This window comes from Protopterus annectens, chromosome 6.part0, assembly GCF_019279795.1.
Source record: "Protopterus annectens isolate FY-2018-M chromosome 6.part0, PAN1.0, whole genome shotgun sequence".
NCBI lineage: Eukaryota > Metazoa > Chordata > Ceratodontiformes > Protopteridae > Protopterus > Protopterus annectens.
The window spans coordinates 516,311,615-516,328,468 of NC_056737.1; the positions used below are offsets into that span (position 1 = coordinate 516,311,615).

General features: G+C 44.2%; 1 protein-coding gene across 1 annotated transcript in view; it reads left to right on the plus strand.

Annotated features, from left to right (window-relative positions):
- BPNT2 (3'(2'), 5'-bisphosphate nucleotidase 2) overlaps window positions 1–16,854 on the plus strand; it is a 458,945-nt gene that overhangs the window by 237,476 nt on the left and 204,615 nt on the right. The window lies entirely within an intron of this gene.

A 16,854-nucleotide genomic window follows, 5' to 3' on the forward strand; every position in this document is an offset into this window, starting at 1 on the left:
GTTTCCCTTCGTACCAACCCATCATTTATGCCTAAAGTGGTATCCAGGTTAGCTTTAAATCAAGCCATACACCTACCTACCTTTTACCCCAATCCTCAAAACAAAGGGGAAAGGCTGCTACACTCTTTAGACATCCATAGGCAGCTACGTTATTATTTGGACAGAACAAAGTCCTTCAGGAAATCAGAACAACTCCTTGTGTCCTATGCTGTAGGGGCTCAAGGGAAGCCAGCTACCAAGCAGACTATTTCAAAGTGGATAGGCCACTGCATACGGTTTTGTTATTCCTATCATGGGAAATCTGTTCCTACAGGCATCAGATCACACTCCACCAGGGCCACAGCTACCTCTACAGCCTTCCTCAGAGGAGTTCCTACCAAAGATATTTTGGAGGCAGCCACTTGGAGTTCTGTACATACCTTCACAAAACACTACCACCTGACTTTATATTCCAAAACTAGAGCAGGCTTTACCACTGCTGTATTGCAGGGCATTCTGGCTCAACCCAGTTCCTCCTAGTACCTACCACCGTGTGCGTAGCTTTGGGACTCTACCCATCTGTGATTACTGCAGCTGTATGCACGATGAACATAGTACAGTTTTGTATCTACCATAAATGTAGATGTTCGAGTGCTAATACAGCTGCAGTCCAGGTTTCCCTCCCTCCTTCCCCTCTTGGGACAGGCCTATTGGCTAACACCTCCTCATACAACCTGATTGGGGTATTCATTTATGGTGTATTTGCTTGCAACTACTGTATTTTGATTATATTGCATTGCTTTATTACACAAATTTATGTATTGCCTTCCTTCTGGGGGCACCTGACATCTGGGGCAAGAAAAACTGAAGAAAATGGCGTCGGCTGGTTCCTTTATACCCCTGTCGCACTGACGTCAGGGAAGAAGCGACAACAACCGACGCCGGACCTGGACTTTGGAATTCGGCCGACCGAGGACCCAACTGACGGCAGGAGAACCCCATCTGTTATGACTGCAGCTGTATTAGCACTCGAACATCTACATTTATGGTAGGTACAAAACTGTACTTTTATGCCTCCTCTGCCTGTCCTCCCCAAGGTACTCCTAAAGGTCAGACAAGAGAAGCTAAAAATGATACTGATTGCCCCAGACTGGCCACGCCAGCACTGGTATCCAATCCTAAAGAACTTGTCTCAGGGCCCAGCCTGGACGTTACCTCAAATTCCTCATCTACTGACCCAACAAAACAATCAGATCCTGCACAGCCAACTCAGAACACTAAATCTGGCTGCATGGCGGATATTATAACCACTCAGGACACACCTCTCTCTAAAGCAGTTAAGGATGTTATTTTGGAGGCCAGGAGGCCCAGCACCAGAAAATCTTATGCAGAAAAATGGAAGAGATTCTGTGCTTGGAACCAGGCACAAGGAATTGACACACTTGCACCAAATATTCCTCAGATTTTACAATACCTAACTGAGATGCTGGACAAAGGCCTATCCTTCTCGTCAGTCAAGATCCATGGCTCTGCCATTTCAGCTCACTACAATACGGACCCACCTATTTTTTCGCATCCACTGCTGAGGCAGTACCTCAGAGGGGCCAAAAACATAAGACCTCCAAGGAGAGCACCAATACCTACATGGGACCTCAATTTTGTCTTGGAAAAGCTCACACTGCCTCCTTTTGAGCCAGCCAATACAGCCGACATAAAGTTCTTATCAAGGAAAACAGCTCTGCTCCTAGCAATAACGTCAGCAAGAAAAGTCTCAGAGTTACAGGCATTAATGGCTGTGGAACCTTTTATTATTTTCCATCCGGACAGGGTTTCTCGAAGGACAAACCCAACATTTATGCCTAAGGTAGTGTCCAGTGTGGCTCTTAACCAAACTATTCATTTGCCTACCTTTTATCCAAACCCACAGAATAAAGGGGAGAGACGTCTGCATTCTTTGGACATACACAGATAGATATGCTTCTACTTGGACAAAACTAAAGCTTTCAGAAAGACTGAGCAACTTTTAGTGGGATATGCTGCAGGATCACAAGGAAAGGCTATTTCAAAGCAGACTATTTCATAATGGATAGGCCACTGCATTCGTTTCTGCTATTCACAACATGGCAAATCACTGCCTAAGGGCATTAGGCCACATTCTACTAGAGCAGCAGCCACTTCAGCAGCCTTCCTCAGAGGAGTACCAACCAAGGATATTTTGGAGGCTGCAACTTGGACTTCAGTGCACACTTTTACAAAGCACTACCACTTACCTCTTTACTCTAAATCCAGAGCAGGCTTTGCCACTGCAGTTCTGCAGGGCCTCTTAGCCACTCCTAATCCTTTTTAGGCCCAGCCACCCAACCTCAGCTTAGGGATACAACCCAAGTGTAATGACTGCAACAGTGAAACACGATGAACATAGTACAGTTGTGTACCTACCATAAATGTAGATGTTAGAGTGTATTCACTGTTGCAGTCCAGGTTATCCTCCCTCCATCCCCCTTTTCTTTGCTCGGACTTATCTGTACTACTCTATTCTATACAACCTATGTGGTGTATTTGCTTGTAGATGAAGGTAATGTTTATATTAGTGCATGCTTTTTTATAAGCAGAATTTTTAGCCTACCCTTTTGGGGGCACCTGACATCTGGGGCAAGAAAAACTGAAGAAAATGGCATCGGCTGCATCTTATATACCCCTGGCGCACTGACGTCAGGGAAGAGGCGACAGCAACTGACACCGGACCAGGACTTTGGAATTCAGGCTGACTGCAGGTAGCCTGCCAGCAGGATAACCCAAGTGTAATGACTGCAACAGTGAAAACACTCGAACATCTACATTTATGGTAGGTACACAACTGTACTTTTCTAAAATCCCAGGGACCCTTGCCTTATGCACGTGGTGAATTTTCTCCCAGGGGCAGAGGGGGAAATAATAACAATGGCAGATGCCGCCCTCATGGCAGAGGGGGTCCGCAAAATCAGGGTGACCCTATCAACATCCCTGAAGGGATGCCCGACTGCTCAACTCTTGAGGCAGTCGAGGAAGGCTTTCATTGTACCCAACCACCTGGCAAAATATTACAAAAGACAAATGGGTCCTAGCCATTATATCCGGAGGTTACAAGATTCCCTTTCATCAACCCCCTTTTGTTTAAAAAAAATCCATCCCAGATGTTCCACCCAATCTAAGGGATAAGACAGTCACAGAAGTTTCAAGACTGCTAGAAAAAAGAGCCATCCAGGAAGTCCCCACAGACCAAGTAGGATCCGGAACTTACTCAAGATTCTTTTTAATGCCCAAAAAGACAGGGGACTGGAGACCAATTCTGGATCTCAGCAGGTTAAACGAATCCTGTACAAAAAGATAAGTTCCGGATGGTAACACTACAGTCCATTCTCCCCTTTCTGGGTCAGGACAGTTAGATGTGCTCCATAGATCTCCAGGACGCGTACTATCATATAAAAATGGATAGACGTTCCAGGAGAATTCTACACTTCTGGCTAGGGGCCAGTCATTACCAATTCAGAGCTCTGCCCTTTGGTCTCACCGTAGCCCCAAGGGTGTTCAAATGCATGGCAGTAGTCATGGCTCACCTGAGACGTCACATTCCAGGTATTTCCTTATCTGGACGACTGGCTCCTCACTGTTACCACCAGGCAATAACTTATAGAGGCATGAGATTACACCATCACATCCTGTGCTCAACTAGGCATCACAGTAAACTTAAAAAAAATCTGCCTTGTTGCCCTGTCAATCTATTACATACATAGGAGCAGAGCTAAACGATTGTATAATTGCCTCAGGAAAGAGTTTCCATTATTCAAAAGCAGGTGTCACTTCTCCTGAGGAGCAAAAGAATTCAAGTCAGATGTGTTCTTCATGTTCTAGGGTCCATGGCAGCAGCCATTCTTCTAGTCCCCTTAGCACGCTTTCACATGAGAATCCTTCAGTGGCTTCTTTTCACACAATTGTCCTTCCAGGAATTACCCATGTCTCACATGATGCTAATTACAGAATCTTGCAAAAGACACATTTTCCTGGTGGATGGTCTCCCCACTAGTTTCTTAGGGCAGACCTTTCATGGAACCCCATCCGGTCGCCACAGTGACCACGGACGCTTCCCTGATAGGGTGGGGGGGCATTATCTAGGAAAGATAGTCCAAGGCACTTGGCAACCTCATGAGTACCACTTGCACATCAATGTCCTGGAGATGAGAGTGGTGATCCTAGCGTTGCAAGCTCTTCAAGACTGTCTCCCTGCCGGGGCTATTGCAATACAGACAGACAATGTCAGTGGTTTGGTACATCAACAAACAGGGCGGAACCAGGTCATACCCCTTGTGCCGAGAAGGCCCTCAGACTGTGGCAATGGGCGATTTCCTCCCAACGTTTTCTGATAGCAACGCATATCCCTGGGACATCCAGCATAATAATGGACAGGCTCAGCAGGGCTATCCTCATGCCTCACGAGTGGTCTCTGAAACAGGAAATTGTGGATCTTATTTTCTGCAAATGGGGCCAGCCTTGCTGCAATGTCTTTGCCTCTCCCCTCCAACAACAAATGCAGCAGCTACTTCTCCCTTGTTCCTCCTCCAGGTCAGACACCCAGGGACGCTGTAGTCCACGGTTGGCCTCAGGGAGTCCTTTATGCATTTCCCTCCATGTTCTTCGTGTTTCACTGTTGCAGTCATTACAGTTAGGTTGTCTGCTTGCAGTAGCCCTCAGTTGGTCTGATTAACAAAGTCTTGGGTCCTGCGTTGGTTGCTGTCCCTTCTTCCATGACATCAGGTCATCAGGGTTATAAAACATGCAGTGGACGCCATTACATCAGTCTTTCTTGCCATGCGGTGCCCGAAGCAGAAGCAGTTCGCAAGTGCCGGTCGGCCGACTCCTGAAATTTTTGTTTTCGAGTTTCAGAACCGAAGCCTTCAACTAAAGCTATAAGTACCCCATTGGGGAAACTTTTTCTTGCTCCTTACCGATGTCAGTAAAAGTTAATAACTGCATTACTTGTGGAAAGCAAATACCTCACAAAGATTTTCATTTGTCCTGTATTCCTTGCCTAGGCCCTGTCCACGACGTACCTTGCTGTCTGTTTTGTGCTTTATTTAATTAGCACACTATCCATCATCGATATATTTTTGCCTCTAAATATTTTGGTTCTCAGTTTAATTATCCAGAAATGTCGTCAGTTAGCCATCCGACTACGGGATGCCGAAAAAAATGCAAGGATAAAGACCGAGACGGGCTGCCGAGGTCCAAAGCTGCCGACAACACTTCTCCTAAGCCAGTTGCCAGTTCGCTCGTACACAGCGAGGTGCTTTCGCAGCCCCTGATACCCGCTACTTCTGACTCGCAGGCCTCTACTGAGATCCATTCGGAGTCCGGTATGCTGCGAGATGCTTCAACTATGGAACCCGCGGATGTCTCTACCTTGGATGGGTCTGGAGCCGCTGTGCATGCACCGGCTTCTGAGGGTGTATTCAGGGCTACAGACTTGCATATTAAACAGACGACTCCTCCTTCATTTAGACCAAAATCTCGAACCATGCCTAAGAAACAGACACCCAGGCCGCATGCTCAGGCCTGTATGCCTAAAAAACAAATAAGAATGGCTGAAGATCTTTTAACTCTAATCAGGGGAAGCCAAGCCAACCTCCCCCTTCTAAGAGACCTAGGACTGAAGTTGTTTATGAATCTTCTGACCAGTATTCTGATTTTTCTGATTCTTCTGATGATCTGGATTTGCCCTTATCTACTTATGAGGATTCTGATGCAGATGACTCTATTCCCTCTGCTTCCCCTCCAGAGGATTTTTCTTTTGGTGAGACCTTACTTACTCTATGGGAGCATTTCCACTGGGAAAGCCAGGATTTTTCTGATTCAAAAAAGAGGGATTTCTTACTTTTGCCTCAGCATAGGCCTTTAGCTATACCTCCTCTACTAGACATTGTTGATGATGCTTTTTCAGAATCTAATTTGGCCCCTGATTCTTTGCCTCCTGCTCCCAGAAAACATGACTGATATTACAGGGTTCCTGATTCACACAAGTTCCTTTTTAAAAATCTTATTGCGAATCCAGAGACTATTTCACAGGGACCCAAGGGCATTAAGGCTTCTACTGCTAAAAATCTTACCCCCTCTGATAGAGACTCCAGGGCGCTGGATAGATGGGGTAAGAAGGTTTACACTTCTGCAACCTTGGCCATTAGGGCTTTAAACTGCCAGTTTCATATGTTAAAGTATCAACAACATGTTATTGGATTGCTTAAACAGAAAATGATGTTGATTCCTGACTGTGCTGAAAGTAAAGAATTACAGGATTTAATGCATTCTGCTGAACAGGTTGGAAAACATACTTTGCAATGTGGATTTGATTTATTAGAGGCCTCTTGCAGGGCTGCTGTTACTGGGTTTGTGCTCAGAAGGCATGCTTGGATTAAGGAGTAATCTTTGCCTGATCATGTTAAAGCTAAATTGTTGGATGCTCCCTTATATCAGGACCACCTGTTTGGCATCAAGGCTGAGGAAGTTCTTAAAAAGATGGAAGATTAAGCTAAATCTATGCAAACTGTTAAAGATTTCTTACAAGTTCAGCCTCCTAGATTTAGTAGGCACTGGCCCTCTCAAAATTGGTCCTTTCCAGCCCCTTTCAGGTCTTCTCAAGCCAAACCCAGACACAGCAGAAGCCCCAGGTTTCAGTCCCAAGGGACACACAAGACTAAGCAGTGAGGGGGTTTCCTCACCCAAATCTGGGAGTAGTAAGACTCCCCCTATGGAAAACTGTCTCAATGACTTGCTTTTAAAACTACCAAGCACTTCCCAACTGAATGCTCCTTTAGGCGGAAAGATTGGTCTGCAGGCCAAAACTGGGAACTCATTACCCAGGACAAATGGGTTTTAAATAGTGTCCCAAGGATACAGATTTCACTTCCACACGTTACCAACACCAAACGGGTGGCCAGACCTACCCCCAAATCAGTGGGCAGAGGCCCAAAATCAAGTACTCTCTCTCTCTCAACCATGGGGGCTATTCAGTTGGTACCAGAAGAGGAAAAGGGACAAAGTTTCTATTCGAGACTTTTCCTGGTACCCAGAAAAGGCAATACATGGCGTCCTATCCTGGATCTTTCTACTCTAAACACATTTATGGTGATTCCAAAATTCAAAATGCTTACTCTTCACCAGCTGCTTCTTATGCTAGGCAAAGATGCATGGTTGGCAACACTAGACTTAAAAGAAGCATACCTGCACGTCCCTATCAGGGAGTCTTGCAGAAGATACCTACACTTCAAAGCAGGCTACATGCACTATCAGTTCTCTGCATGGCCCTTTGGCTTATCTACTGCACCCAGGGTATTCACAAAGTGCCTAGCTCCAGTCATTGCATTTTTGCAGGCAAAGAAATATTCAAATATACCCATACCTGGACGATTGTCTAATTCAGGCAGAAAGCCAGGACATTCTTTTGAATCATCTGACCTTTGTTCAAAGGGTACTGACTTGTCTGGGGTTCACCATAAACGAAAAAAAAATCACACCTGGTACCCTGTCAACAAATTATGTTCCTGGGCGCAAGCTTGAATACAACTTCCCAGATGGCTTTCCTCACGCCAGAGAAACGGATTCATTTGACAACCTACTTTAAACAAGTGGCCACAAAAACCCAGCTATCTGCAAGGCAAATACTGCAAGCCTTGGGGTTCATGGCCTCCTGCATTCTTCTAATTCCATATAACTACAATGGTATCTCAAAAGCCTATGGTGTCAACATTCACAGGATCTAGAAGCAAGGATTCCTATCATACCTTGCCTACTCCTAGAGTTCCTTTGGTGGGCAGAGGCCTGCCACCAAAACAGGGGACTACCATTCACATTACCCCCTGCTGCCCAAATCGTAACAACAGGTGCATCAGACTATGCATGGGGGGCTCACCTTGCAGGGAAGTGCATTCAGGGCAAATGGAACCCAAGTCAAATGCACCTGCACATAAATCAAAAGGAAATGTTATTAGCTGTACAGAATCCTCTGACAGACTTCAAGGACCACATTCTTCCAGGACAACCAATAGTAAAGACAGAGACAACACCACTGTCATGTGGTACATAAACAAGCAGGGGGGTACACATTCTTACCCCCTCTGCAGACTAGCCATGGCATTGTGGAACGCAACCTTGAGCTACCAAGTGAATCTACAAGCTCAGTTCCTGCCAGGAAAACTAAATACACTGGCAGACTTACTAAGCAGAAACCTCATGGACCCAGATGAGTGGAAACTGGAACCAAGGATTTTCAACATGTTGACAAGCAAATGGGGGAGCCCAGATATAGACCTGTTTGCCTCCCCCCAAAACCATCAACTGGACAAATTTTGCACAAGGATTCCCAACAAGCTAGCTTGGAAAGTGGATGCTCTATCCTTAAAACCTACCAGTTTATGTCTTGCCTCCTCTGCCTCTGCTCTCCAAGGTACTTATAAAGATCAAACGGGACAAGCCAAGGACGATTTTAATTGCACCAGACTGGCCTCGCAAACACTGGCACCCACTCTTGTGCAGTGTGTCACGCTTGGCCCCATGGCACCTGCCTCAGACGCCTTCCCTGTTGTTTCAGCAGGAGGACCAGATTCTGCACCCTCAGCTGCAAACCTAGAACCTAGCAACCTGACTAATTACCTAATCTCTCCTTTACCATCCCTCAGTAAATCCGTGATGGATATCCTTTTAGAGGCAAGGAGGCCTAGTACTAGAAAATCTTATGCTGCAAAATGGAAAAGATTTTTTTACCTGGAACCAATCTCAAGGATTGAACGCAGCAGTGCCCAATTTACCTCAGATTCTACAATACTTGACTGAGATGCTTCACAAGGGCTTGTCCTTTTCCACCATCAAAATTCATGCCCAGCCATTTCAGCTCATTATAGCACAAAGCCTCCCCTCTTCTCTCACCCCACTGCTCAAGCAGTTCCTCAGAGGGGTCAAACATTTAAGGCCACCAAGGAGAGCTCCAACACCAGCCTGGGATCTTAACTTTGTCTTGGAGAAACTCACTCTTCCTCCTTTCGAGCTAGCTGCTACTGCAGATTTAAAATTTCTTTCCTGGAAAACATCTTTCCTTTTAACAATCTCTTCTGCAAGAAGGGTATCTGAATTACAGGCCCTTATGGCAGTGGAACCTTTTATCATCTTTCATGCGGACAGGGTGTCCCTCAGAACCAATCTCTCCTTCATGTCCAAGGTGGTATCCAGTGTGGCTCTTAATCAGTCCATTCATTTGCCTACTCTCATTTTTAACCCACAGAACAAAGGGGAATGGATACTGTACTCTTTAGATGTGCACAGACAGCTTAGATCCTACTTGGACAGGACTAAACCTCAAAGGAAATCTGAACAACTGCTGGTGGCATGTGCTGTAGGGACAGAGGGGAAAGCTATTTCAAAACAAACCATTTCAAGATGGATAGGCCACTGCATTCATGTCTGCTATAAGCACCATGGAAAAACCTATCCCACAGGGCATCAGACCCCATTCAACCAGGGCTGCATCTACCTCTACAGCCTTTCTCAGGGGCGTCCCTACTAGGGACGTCCTAGGAGCTGCTACCTGGAGTTCTGTACATACTTTAACCAAGCGTTATCATTTGCCAATTTTCTCTAAATCCAGAGCTGGTTTTGCCACTGCAGTCTTGCAGGGCCTTATAGCTGATCCTAATTCTATTTAAATTCCTCCTCCCAACCTTAGCTTTGGGAATCTACCCAAATGTAATGACTGCAACAGTGAAACATGAAGAACATAATACAGTTGTATACACTTACCATAAATGTAGATGTTCGAGTGTATTCAGTGTTGCAGTCCTGGTTACCCTTCCTCCAGCACCCATTCTTTTTTTGGCAATACCTCTACTCTCACTTACTATGCTCAAAAAGCTTTTTGGTGTATTTGCTTTTTTGTTGGAGGTATATCCTTGTATTTGTAGATTTAATTGCTTCCCATTAGGGGGCCACCTGACATCTTGGGCAAGAAAAACTGATGTAATGGCGTCTGCTGCATGTTTTATACCACTGACGATTTGACATCATGGAAGAAGGGACAGCAACCGATGCAGGACCCAAGCCTTTGTTAATCAGGCCGACTGAGGGCTACTGCAAGCAGATAACCCAAATGTAATGACTGCAACAGTGAATACACTCAAACATCTACCTTTATGGTAAGTGAACACAACTGTACTTTCCCTATAATTCCAAAAGTCAGTCAGAAAGCAAAATCGTTGGGTTGCAAAATGATCCTCATTGCCCCCTATTGGCCTCGACAAATTTGGTTTCCGTTCCTTCGCCCCCACCTTCTAGCCCAGCCTTGGATTCTGGACCCAGTACTGAACCTCTTGATTCATCAGTCAGATGGGCTACACCAATCCCTCCAATCTCTCAAGCTCACAGCTTGGTTACTCCACTTCTAATCCTAGCCAGGCTCCCCAATTTTTCCCCAGCAGTGCGTGATATTATTGTTTCCTCCCATAAGACAAATACAAGGAAAGTCTATGCTAGCAAATGGAAAAGATTCTCTTACTGGGCAGTATCCAGGAATTTAGATCCTTTTACAGCTCCTGTACATGGGATTTTGAACTTCCTAACAGAACTGTTTCATTCTGGTGCAGCGGCTGCTACCATCAAAGTACAACTGGTGGCCATTTCTATTTTTCATGTTGGAGTTTTTAATTCCAACATGTCTCTCAAACTCTGTAAGGCCTTCATGAGAGGTACATCTCTACTTAGACCCTCGGTGAAAGAGCCACTTACACCTTGGGATCTCAGTTTATTTCTTGCCTCCTTGATACTGCCACCCTTTGAACCAGCAGCATCATGTCCCTTGAAATTTCTCTCTTGTAAAACTCTTTTCTTAGTTGCTATTACTTCTGCCAGATGTGTTTCAGAACTTCATGCACTATGTGTTCACCCTCCATACCTCGTTTTTCACAAAGTTTTGGAATGGGAGATTTCTTCCCAGTGCTTTCTGGTGGCAACGCACATTCCGGGGACAACCAACGTGATAGCCGTTAAGCTAAGCCGGGCAATCTTACTGCCTCACGAGTGGTCTCTGAAACGGGAAATCGTGGAACAGATTTTCCGGAGATGGGGACAGCCTTGCTGTGACCTGTTTGCCAGCCCAATCAATGCCAAGTGCAGCAGCGTTTTTTCCCTGATTACCCCTCTGGGGGAAACACCCAGAGACACTCTGGTCCACGATTGGCCCACGGGACTTCTATATGCTTTTTCTCCATTCTCGCTTATCCCCAAAGTGATTCAGAAAGCCATTCGGCTGGGAAGCAAGTTGATCCTCCTTGCTCCTTACTGGCCTTGTCAGGTCTGGTTCTCCTTCCTCGTGCCTCTTCTCCTGGATGATCCTTGGATTCTGGACCCAGTTCCAGATCTATTGACCCACATGTTGGGTTCGCTACATCCCACTCTCCATACCCCTTAAATTGACAGCATGGCTGCTCCAGTTCCATCTCTAATTAGGCTTCATGATGTTTCTTCCTCAGTGTTGCATATTCTCTTATCTTCGCATAAACCCTCAACCAGAAGCTGTATGACAGTAAATGGAAAAGGTTTTCTATTTGGGCACAGAAAATGAACGTGGATCCTTACACAGCTCCCATTCCCGTGATGCTGGAATTCCTTTCGGAGCTTTTTCAGCAGGGATTTGCTGCAGTCACCATCAAAGTACAGTTGGCGGCAATCTCTCATTTTTATTTAGGGTTCCCAAATGCCAACCTTATGTCTCATATGCTATGCAAGACTTTCTTGAGAGGAGCCACTTTACTGAGACAACCATTACAAGAACATGTGGCTTCTTGGGACTTAAATTTTGTGTTGTCCAAATTGACATCCCCTCCCTTTGAACCTTCTCACTCATCTTCTTTAAAATATTTTTCTTGGAAGACTGTGTTTTTTGTAGCTATTACGTCAGCCAGATGTGTATCTGAGCTACAAGCCCTGTCTAATAAGCCACCTTATTTAATCTTTCATAAAGACAGGGAATCTTTACGTACCAATCCTTCGTTTGTTCCCAAAGTTTGTTATACTACCACCTTAAATCAGTCCATTGAGCTTCCAGTTTTTTTTCCCAATCACTGTAATGCAGCTGAATATTGCTTCCACCAGCTGGACGTTCATAGACAGCTACGTTTTTATTTGCAACGGACCAAAGAATTTCGGAACTCGGACCAGTTATTCATTTCTTTTTCCGACTCCAGATTGGGCTTACCAGTTTCTAAGGTGACATTGTCTAATTGGATTTCTAGTTGCATAGCCTTTATCTACAATTCGGAGGGCAGACCTTTACCCCACAGGATCAAGGCTCACTCTACCAGGTCTCTGTCTACCTCTGCAGCCTTTCAAGCCAGGGTACCACTTGATCATATTTGTGCAGCAGCTACGTGGGCTACCCCTCACACTTTTATTACACATTATAAGTTGGATTTGGTATCCAGGGGTAGAGCATCCTTTGGCTCCACGGTGCTCAGGAGTATTTTCCAATGAGCCACCCAAGAATAAGGTGCTAGGGACGCTGTCCCATATGTAAAAATGAAGGTGAGATTGGACTACCTAACATAAAGAAGGTTATGTACTCACCATAACGTTCCATGTTGGTAGTCCATCTCACCCTTCATTTTTACCAACCCGCCCTCCTGCCCCCATCCTGGAAGATCTGGAGGTAATACTGTAAATTTCTTGGTTGGCGACCCTTTAATATTGGTTTGTTGGTTAGGGATTTTTTTATATTTCTAGTGAGCAGCAAACAAGATCTGGGGATTGCACTGGTGCACCATGGGATACCTGTTTAGCCACGAGCCAACCAGAAGTCTTCGAGCTTGAAAATCGGCCGAGTCGGAGCTGAGGATCGGCTCTGAACCCATATGTAAAAATGAAGGGTGAGATGGACTACCAACATGGAACGTTATGGTGAGTACATAACTTCTTTTTTCAAGCCATGGGATACCTCTCAAATTGCAACAGCCTGCTCCACATTAGGGTCTGGTTGCTTTGTTCGATCCCTTGCTAGCTCCATATTTTCCAGCCAGAATTATAGGTAATATTGGCTGCCAGAAACCCTTCCATTCATTGTACATATTTTGTCAGATGCCTTATGCATATTAGACACTTGTACGACTTGGGTGTCAGTTATTCTAATTACAGTACATTTTTCTAGCATTCCTACACATTGTAACCTTCTGTGGTACAGAAATGTGGCCCAGGGCTGTCTGGCCATATAATTTATAAGGGCTCTTGAGCTTTACTTGTGTTTGAAGAATCCTTCTCCTGCTTGATACTTGAAAATTCATAGTTGAGAATACTGCCTTTCCCCCATTTTAGGCTGGCTGTTTTAGTGCTCTGCAAGTTTGAATTTTAAAGTACTCTAGCCATCACCTCTACTTGTTGCATCTTTGAACTGTAAGAACTTTGTTTTTATTTGTTTTGTGGGTGGGCTGGAAGGTGGACCCTTTTCAGCCCAAACTTGAGCCAGTTCAGTTAGATTTGAGGGGAGGTGGTATAACGTTAAGGGACTAATTATAGCGAAGATTAGATGATAAATAATTGATACTTAGTCTCAACAAATCAATATTCCAGGACAGAAATCAGATCAGGAGGATGATTGACAAAACATGGATCATCAACAGTGGGAGAGCTGTAAGGTTAAAAAAACAAACAAACAAAAAAAAAACCCAGGCATAGCAAACAAGGCAAAGTAAAGTAAGATGTTCTAGTCAGTTGGCTTAGAATTCCCAGTACATAAGTTTGTTCCCAACATGTGAGAGAGATTTCTTCCTGGTTCCAGGTGGGAGACCCTCTTCCACCACACAGAAAGATGACTTGTAAGGGTAAGAGCATCCTGTTCTTGAAATATTGAAGGATGATTGATCGCAGAGGTTTTTACGTTTGTGGTTAAGGGGTCATTAGTGTAACTGCATCAGTTGTTTCCAGCCATTTGGAAGTTAAGACCTGAAAAGGAATCTGCAAGTTTTATTGAGAATAGTTTGAAGTATTTTGGCTTTATAAGTAGAGTTACCCTTGGTACATGTTCAGTTTTTTGACTGATATCCAGGACTCTTCTGACTTCTAGTATGAGGAGAGCAGCCTCCATTGTGAGCAGTTTGGAGAATCTATAATTTCATCTAAGTGGATGAGGCATCCTGTCGATATTCTTTTTGTAGTTAGTTTTGAAGGACATAGTTATTTTTAACCACAGACTCAGGGAATAGAAGCATGTGTACCTTGTCTCATTCCCCAATCAGGGAAAAGGGTAACCTATTGAAAGCTGTTTCTTTTCATAGTAGTTGTGCAACCCTGCTGGTGCTATATTTCAGTAATTGGGGTTGGAGGACACACGGGTGTTGATGTGGGAGGTGCACAACAGGGAGCACATTCAGTGAATGACATTTTTGATGAGAAGTTGCCACAAATTTGTAAAAAAATATATCTATTTTTGGGACAGTAAAGAGACTATAGTAGTAGTTTAGCTGCAGGTAACATGCAGCTTTTTTACTGTGTGACTAAAGCATGCTGAATTACCTTTGCAGATCCATTTGTAGCCATGAGTTTGTTTTAGCTACATTCAGAAGAAGAAGAAGAAGGTTATCTGTTGTGGTTAGCTGAAATTTAGATAACACTAGAGCTAGGTTATTTGTGAAGAAAGAAAATAGTAGAGGGCCAGCGACAGGGCCTTGAAGAACCCTGGCCGTGAATGACCCAGTGCTGACACTAGATGATCTGAACAGAACCTGAAGTGATCTGTCTGTAAGGTAGTTCTGAATCTCTTTGTGACCCTTCACCAAACCCCATCCTTTAGGCTTTATTTATGGGGAATTCCCTTTGGTCTTTCACAAGCACTGTGTGTCCCTGAGACTTATTGACATATATTGTTTATGGAGGCATTTACTGATATACATTTTGAGGACTCATGAACTCTGAGCTTTTATTTTAAGGAAACTCTCACTGATCTTTCAAAAAGATGGTGTTTCCTTAGGGAGTCAGATTTGCTGTCAATCCAGACCATTCGTGGCAAAGTCCCCTTAGAATTGTACGAGTGTGGAGATGCTGTGTTTTTGTGTGTGTCTTGAATTTCTTTATTTCTCAAAATTATATTGAGTTCCATGTTTTAACTTTTACTTAATGTATTTTTTTATTGTTTTGTTTTATCAAGTTCAGCTTTTCTTTATAAGTCTTTCCATTGTATTGTAACTACTCTTTCCTTGATTGTTGTTGTTGTTGTGTCTTTCGGCTTTTCCCGGTTAGGGTTTGCCACAGTGGAACTCTACCGCAGCACCACCACCGCACTACTCTTTCCTTGGTACTTTGGTTTAATTCATGCACTGTGTGTGTGTCTGGGGAGAGGGGGGTTGATGTGTACATGTGTAGGTTGGCATATTTGGGGAGTAGAGGAAGAAAATCAGTGGGAAGTACTTCTGTGAAACGCATTCCTAATAAAAGGGAATTTTTGAGTGGATACAGCCATTTAACTTATCAATTTTTGTGAGTGGGACACACTGATGCTGGAAAGTCAGCTGCACTTTCCAAATGTAATGTGGTTCTGGTAATCTTTTCTCCTGTAGGAATCCCTGTCAGTTTATGCCATCTCCCATCACTCAGAACTGAGGCAGTCTCCCAAGTTTTAGCAATTAGTTTGTATTTTGACATGGATTACCAGTGTGGTAGATGGAAGTCTGCATGCTATTGTACAAATATTACAAATAGAATTAGAACTGTTAAATTAAGGATTCTTTTCTGTTGCCATTAGTTCATCCATACATCAGACCTCCCATGGCAAGGATAATTGTCTTCTTTCTAGTGTGCAAGTTTTGATAGTGTTGAGAAAGTCTGGAAATTAAGGATACATATTTGCCATGCATAATGATTTTTTTAAAAAAAGCTGTACGATCATACAGTGTCACACTATTAGTAGTACCAAACAAACTTCACTGTAGTATTGCATACCCTTATATGAATAGTGGAATGTGAATGTGTGCAGGACACTGGGCAGACATTTGCTCTAAGCTTTTTCATTTCAAGAAGATACCTGCATAATTAAGTGCTGCTGTATAGCACAATTGTTTAAAAAGTGTAAATAGCGTCGTCTTTATCAACTCCATTGTATAGAAGACAAACACCACCTCTGTGTCAGTGAAGCTGGATGTACCCACTCTGGTTTCATTTGCTGCTATCAGTCCAGCTTCAACATCATTCAGAAGGTGAGATCACTATTTTAGAACAGTTGATTACGAGGGAATTATTCTCCAGGAGGTATGGGCTCGGTATTTCTGACCTCAGGAGAAAGGCTGAAGTACTTCATTTTTTAATATCTCCAGAACAAATCTGCTAGGTCAGTAGCTGCAATAGGTGCTATCCGTTACATAGTGCACAGATGTTTTAGTATATTTTGAAATTTTCTGTTGCCGCCTCAACTGCATATCGGGCCCCCCCCCCCGACTTTTGCACTCCCCCATTGATGGAGCTTTCATTTGCTCCTTTTCAGGTTCTCCAAATGTGAACCTTCACCTGGGGGTTCCCCCAACTCTTCGGAAAATCGCACTGAACAGTTAATCAGTATTGGGCCCAAGGAGTGAGGGATCCTATGGAAAGTAGCAAGAGTAGTGCCTGGGAGGTGTCTTTCTTCCAGTAGCCAGTCAGTTCCCCTAGCTATTGAGAAGGCTAGTGCAGTGGTGTCAGGGCATTGTTTCTGCCGCATGAATTAAGCCTGAAATATCCTGCAAGACTTCCAGTCTCCACCAGTGGTAGCCCACAAATCAGGCTTCTTCTCCCTCACCCACATTGGAGTAGTGGATTTGGCCATCGTCCACTGCAGTTTCTCTTTTA